A 6,509-nucleotide genomic window follows, 5' to 3' on the forward strand; every position below is an offset into this window, starting at 1 on the left:
GGACTTCTCCAATGGGTTTTACACAGAAATGCTGGGGGAGAGATATGCCATCTGCAGGGCAGCAACCAGCTTGGGAGGACACCCCAAGGAGTCACCAAGTGTCCTCATGGTGGCATCTCCTGAAGTCAGCTCAGTCCCCACCCGCACGGGCTGCACGGCCCAGAGCCCCACAGCTTCAAGGAGAGCTGGGACACCGGGTTCCCATGGACACGTCTGTGTGGGAGGACCACGAGCTCTGTGCTGACCTTCAGCTGAACTCCCACCCCCAGAGTGCCTGACAGCCGCAGCACAGCGGCACAGGCGCGAGGAGAGAGAGCAAGACGCGCGGAATGGCCCAGCTGGGAGAGGCCAGCAGAGAGACAGCCAGGCACTCGGGACAGCCTTCCCCTGTCCCAGCTCTGCCCGCCACCTCCCAGCCAGTGACACCGCAGGGCAGTCACCCTCAGCCCCTGTGCTGCACGGGCACGGGGCAGGAGAGATGCCCTTCACCTCTTCTTGGCGCTCAGGGGGGTGAGAAGGCTGCTGGTGGGCTGGACTCCATGGCTGTGAGGTCAGAGGCTCTGCTGGGTGGGAGAGAGAAGGGGAGAGATGTCAGTATCACAGAAATCGGGAATGAAAACTCCTTCATGCTGGGTTTAGCATTAACGAGCAGGCATTATTTATGTGGTTGGGGACATGAGGGAATCATTCCACCTGACATGTCCACCGTACATTACAGTAGCCAAAGCTTATATCCCTCTGTTACATACGTATTCATCAAATTTCTTAAAACTCATGATCTTATATACATAGCTATTAGGAATGCAGTTTGTGTCCCCGAGGGGCTTCCATGGGGGTCATTGGTGGACTCTAGCAGTCTCTGGTGGTGTTTGGAGATGAGCCTTTCTTGGACTTTTTCTACAATTTTAATTGGCCTTTCTTTGGTTTATGTCTGCCCTTTGTTATCTCCAACCTAGCTTCAGCTAGTTCATTCTTTTTCAGAGCATCTTAATCTCCAAGGACAAGGGCTTCTCATTAGGAGTCTGCCAATTTACACACAAAGCCTCTCCATTTAAGCATTCCCCACGAGGTGTTTATCACAGTTGCCTAGCTGAAGGACCTCTGTGCAACAGGCAACGTGTTGCAGGTGTTTGGCTGATTGCTTAAGGTCTTATGCGACCCTAAACAACTCTTTTATTCTTCACCCATTTTCCAACATCAGGAAGGGATCTGCGCTGCAGGGCATGGCCAAAGGTGCCAGTATATCCCCTGAAAAAGGATTTCTGTTAAAAATCTCACTCCCTGCCCACGTCTCTGCTGCCTGGAGCTGTGCCTGCTGGCTGCCTGGTTTCTCGGTTCCCATCTTCTGCATTCACAGACCCCATCCCAGCTGCTGCGTGCTCATCTCTGCCCTGAAGACACCTCCTGGGCAGGGCACTGCCCAGGACCTTCTCTGCTCTTCAAATTTCAGGTATATATGGCAGAGAAAACCTGACAGGCCTGCTGCTGGTGATGCTGGTGATCTCTAAGCCATGGGGGATTGCTCTGATGCTCCCAGACTCATTCACCTCTCAGTGAAACAGATCTGCATTGTCAGTACCTTCTCCAAACCAGTAAGAGTCATTCCCATCTCTCACTGCTCACCCAGCCAACCCAGAGTAGCAAACTGAAAGCACAGGCTCCTTCCCTTGCAGGTGAAGCCTCCCTTTTTTCTGTCTTACAAGTTTCCCCCCAGAGCTGTCCAGGCTGTCAGCAGGAGCTGTGGGCAGCCCTGACCCACGCCTCACCCCCTCACAGCACAATGACCCTGCCCTACCAGGGGTGATTGTGATGAAGGACAGCCCGGGGTGCCCCTGGCTGCACACCCAGCTTCACGCTCCTGCAGCCATGCCCAGAAAAAGGGAGATGACATGCCCCGTCCCCCCGACCGTTCGGCAGATAATCACTGCTCCAGAGAGCATCAGCCCTGGCATGTGCCAGCTCTAAGACCCTCCCAGAGACTCTACCAGTCCACCTGCAGCCAGAGACTTACCGTGTTAGGAGCTGTGATGATTTGTCCCCCAGTGAACTCTCAGCATCCTCCCACTCCACACTGTCTTACATCCTCTCACTTCTCTCCTCTCCCCTTGTCACCCTCAGCCCTGCCGTGCTCCGCAGAGATGCTGCTCCTGGGCAGAGCTGTCTCTCTCCAGTGCTTCCCGCTTGCCATCAGCTCCTCCTGCCCCCAGAGCCCGGCCCAGCCCAAGGCACCACTTTCTCTACACCGCTGCTGTCCCGAGAGATCCCTGGGCTCGAGGGCTGACAGCTCCCAAAAGGCAGCAGGGCCACCCCTGGGGAATATTCTCTGAAGTCAACTGAAGTAATCACCAATGTACCTGTCCCAACACCAGAAAGAGACTGGTTACAGCATGGTTTAGCCTAGCAGAGTGTGGTTGCCTGCAAAAGCGTCAGTGTCCATATCTGGAAAATGTACTTTACCTGTCCGAAAACAAAAAAATGACACACAAAGCAGGACAAGGAAAGGATTTGTTTCCCCTATGCAGGGCAGGAATTCATCTGAGGTAATGTGGGCATCTCATCCAGAGCTGGAAGCCCTTGGGCTCAAACAGGATCCAGTTCAACTCATGCACCCGACATCTGACATGATGCAGCAGGTTTTGACATCATGTCACAGAAGTCAACCCTCTATGTCCCCATCCCTGCTGCTACCTAAAAACTTGCCACATAAACCCAATACAGGTGCCTAGGTACCTGTAGTATTCTGGAGGACTGTCTCCTGTGAGGGGGGACCACACTGGAGCAGGGGAACAAGTTCCAGAAACTCACCCCACCGCAGATGGCAGAAGCAGCGGCACTGACTGCACCCCCCATTCCCTGACCCTGCACCGCATGGGGGAGGAGGTAGAGATATTGGGAGCAGAACTGAGCCCGGAAGAAGGGAGGGGTGGGGGAAGGTGTTCTCAGGATGTGGCAATGCTTCTCACCCTCCTATTCTGTTACATGTTTTTAGTGTCTGTTATAAATGTATGCTCTTTTTTCTTCTTCCCCTAATGAGTCTGTCTTTCGCTGTGACCATAAAGGGTGATGATTTTTCCCATCCCAGTCCTATCTTGATCCCCAAGCCTGGCTCATCTGTCCCTTCTCATTGTTGGAAGAGAAGGGGAGCGAGTGGCTGTGTGGCGTTTCGCTGCTGACCAGGCTCAAACTACGACACACGGTCAGACAAACTGTGCTCGTTTCACACATATCCCACATGGACATTTGTATCTGACTAATCCCTAACACTTCCACAAACATAAATAATTGACATTTCTTAGGACCGGAATCACCCTGTTTTCAGAGAAATATTTAAAACCCAAAGTGAAACACACTCATTCACAGAGAGGTACAAAATATCTGGGTGTGACATTTAACAAGTGGGTCAATCGGAAGAGCCTCCCAGGGTGACCTTGCCGACGAGGGTGGGGGTTTCTGCCTCTGGGGGTCTGAGAGTCCTTATGGGATGCCAGAGAGAGCACTGGGGATTGTGCCAGGCTTGCTGTGGCATGCCTAGGAAAGAACCAAAGGCAGGGAAAGGGAAGGACCAAGGTGATTTGGGGAGAAAGAAGCATCAGAAAACAGGTGGAAATGGAGATTAAAGGAGCTGGTCACGTGTGGCTGGTCAGTGTACTGGTTTAGGCGTACCATGGAACTGTTGACTCCAGTCTGTCCTGTCTTATGAAATTCCATCCTCCACAACTTTCTGGGGTGAGGAGATGTCTGCTCTTGGTACGGATAGAGGTCCAAGGGCCCATCCCTGGAGTGGGAAGCACGAGTCAAAGGGGCTCATGCACCTTCAGGGACAGCAACTGGAGAGATCAAGCTGTGTGCATGTGTCATGTTGGTGCATTAACGGCAAGGAGGAGAGTCCTGGGAGCCAGGTATTTAGAGACCCTATGTAGGAGCATTTCTGACGGAGAATGGCCACGATATTTTGTTGCGGGGTTTGGACAATCCAGGCCTGAGATCAGACTGCTAACAACAGCTGTGTTATGAGAATGACCTTGAAGGGCTGTGTTGTGAGGAACTGTATCTGTTGAGTAAAGATAAATTAGGAATTTTCCCAGCTATGTATCTGGCTAAGCTAAGCACAAGTATGCAGCAAACCGCAAGATGCTTGCCTATCACAGTTTCCCTTTGGGCGTATGATAAGTTGCTTGTGACCAATAATCAAGGGGTACAGGTCACGTGAACAGCGGGTGCTTGCTGTGCAAAGGATATAACCAAGCAATTTGGGCAATAAAGGGGGATGACATGTAGCCGCATCGGTGTGATTGTCGTTACACGGCGACTCTCCGAGGGGACCCAGCTTTGACAACCTACACACCAGCCATTTCCCTTTGCCTTCCTCTTCCACCTGGCTGCCCCCAACCTCTCATCTCCCTGACCTTTCCCTCCAGAACCTCACAATCCGTGCTCTCCTTCTATCTGCCAGAAAACATGAGCTAGTCTTAGGAGAGAGGTTGAAGATGAGGGGTGTTGAGGGAAAGGATTAGGGAGGTAGGTAGGGCTTAGATTTCAGGCATCTGGTGAGGGTTTCAGCTTCAGTGATCAGGGCAGGGATAAGGATGAGAGCTCACCTTTCAGGGTTAGGTGTTAGGGTATAGGCAAAGGTTTAGGGGAGCAAAGTGCCAGGCCTAGGGCAAGGATGTGGCACTCGGCGTGTATTTGTCCTCAGAGTGACCGGGGGAAAACCTCAGCTGCTGATGACCAAAGGCATCACCACTCAAATGGGCTGGGAATTAGCACTGAGCCCCTTGGCAGGGCACATCCAAGGGGCTACATGACACAGGATGTCTCTGTCTCCTTTCTTGTCACCCTGAAGTCGCTTCCTCTGTTCTTCTGCTCTAATCAGCCCCCAGAGAGGCCCACGTCAATCTCCTGAGGGAGCTTCCTCACCCAAACCCCTCAGCATGCCCCACTAAACCCCAAAGACTCTTTATTCCTCCCATAGCTCTCCAGACTCAGTAACATTCCCCTGGGAGCTTGTTAGAGTGCAGCAACTATAATTAGTTTATTCTTGCATCTTAATTTCTGTCCGGTTGCAGGGGGGATTTTAGAACAGACTGTCTTCAAGGATGGATTTTGCTAAATATAATGATGTTAACAACACATGATGTAAACAAGTTCATTTCTTTCTCAGTTATACCCCAGAAATGCTTTGAACATTGACAAATGATTTTTCAGTTGACTGTAAAATGTTGCCCACAACACCCCAATTCATTTGCTAGAGGTGGGCATGGCTAAGGAGGCACAGGAAGATGGGCAGGGAGATCACTAGAGGCATGAGCTGGTGACAAGGCTTGGGCTTGAAATTTGGCCAAAAAGGTGGAAAAGTGATTTAAACTGCCAAACTCTCTCTTTATTCAACTGCTAATTGTGCATATATTTATAATTTCCTATCTATTTGTCAGCATATTTATTTTATGGTCATCGCTTGAGGAAGGTAGACCTTAGAGGAGGCTTGGACTTGGCATACAGTTGAGGACTTCAATTGGGTTTTTTTTTAATAATTGTATCATGTTTTACTTCCATCTCTTCAAAATTAATAAGATTCCTGTGACTATTTACAGTCAAGTCTCAGGGTAAATCAGGTGGGAATTGGTGCAAAGGAGCTGTAACATTCAGCTGTGAACATCAGTGAGGAAGTCTGATGTAGAAGAATGCAAGTCCCAGGCAGCCCCTGAGGGAAATGGTGGGTCTGGGGAGGTGGGGAGGAAAGTTGCCCATACAGTGGGGACCTTGAGGAGACCGCTGTTACATTTCCTGTCCTCCTTAGAAGACCCTCTGAATTGGAGAAAGCTTCTATCACTTCTGTAAAATTAAAAAAGGATGAAAAACCCCTTCAGAATAAAAAAAAAAAAAAAGTGTTTTTTTATGAAGTTGTCATTAAAATCTTCCACTTAAGTTGACTCCTGAAGCCTCTCCAATTAGCTGTACAAGCCTGGAAGTCCTGAAATAAATGATGGAAGAGATGTGGCTCCTTTGGTTTTCTGCACTTTGATGAAGCCTGTGGTGTATTTGGTGTTTGAACCTCAGATACTGAGAGGAGCTGAACCAACTCTGAAGGGGTTAAGTCAGAAGCAAAAGCCAAAGTGTCTTGGAGTGTTAATTGGCCCCTCTGAGGCCCATTACAGACCAGGTGTCCCCATGGATTAGTTAGAGAAGAAAATTGGAGGCTGTGAGTACAGGTAGGCAAAGGCACTGTGCAAGGGGAGCTGATGCTGAGTAAAACTTGATATATTTTATCATGGCAAGTGGTCAGCCCCAAGAAGGGGATCCCGTCCCTCACACTGGCTCAGGGCTCTTCCTGGGGCACTGTGGGGTGGGCAATGCTGAGTGGAGGACAGTGGTACCACAGCTCCCAGCCTCCCTGGGGGGCTGCAAGGAAGCCACGAGGCCCAGTTCCATGCGATTATCATGTCTCCTTCAGGCCTTGGTAGCAGAGACAACTGCCATAACCAAGGGGACAGAGACCCCCAGGCTGTGGA

This window comes from Tyto alba, unplaced genomic scaffold (assembly GCF_018691265.1).
Source record: "Tyto alba isolate M040663 unplaced genomic scaffold, T.alba_DEE_v4.0 Super-Scaffold_15, whole genome shotgun sequence".
Taxonomy (NCBI): domain Eukaryota; kingdom Metazoa; phylum Chordata; class Aves; order Strigiformes; family Tytonidae; genus Tyto; species Tyto alba.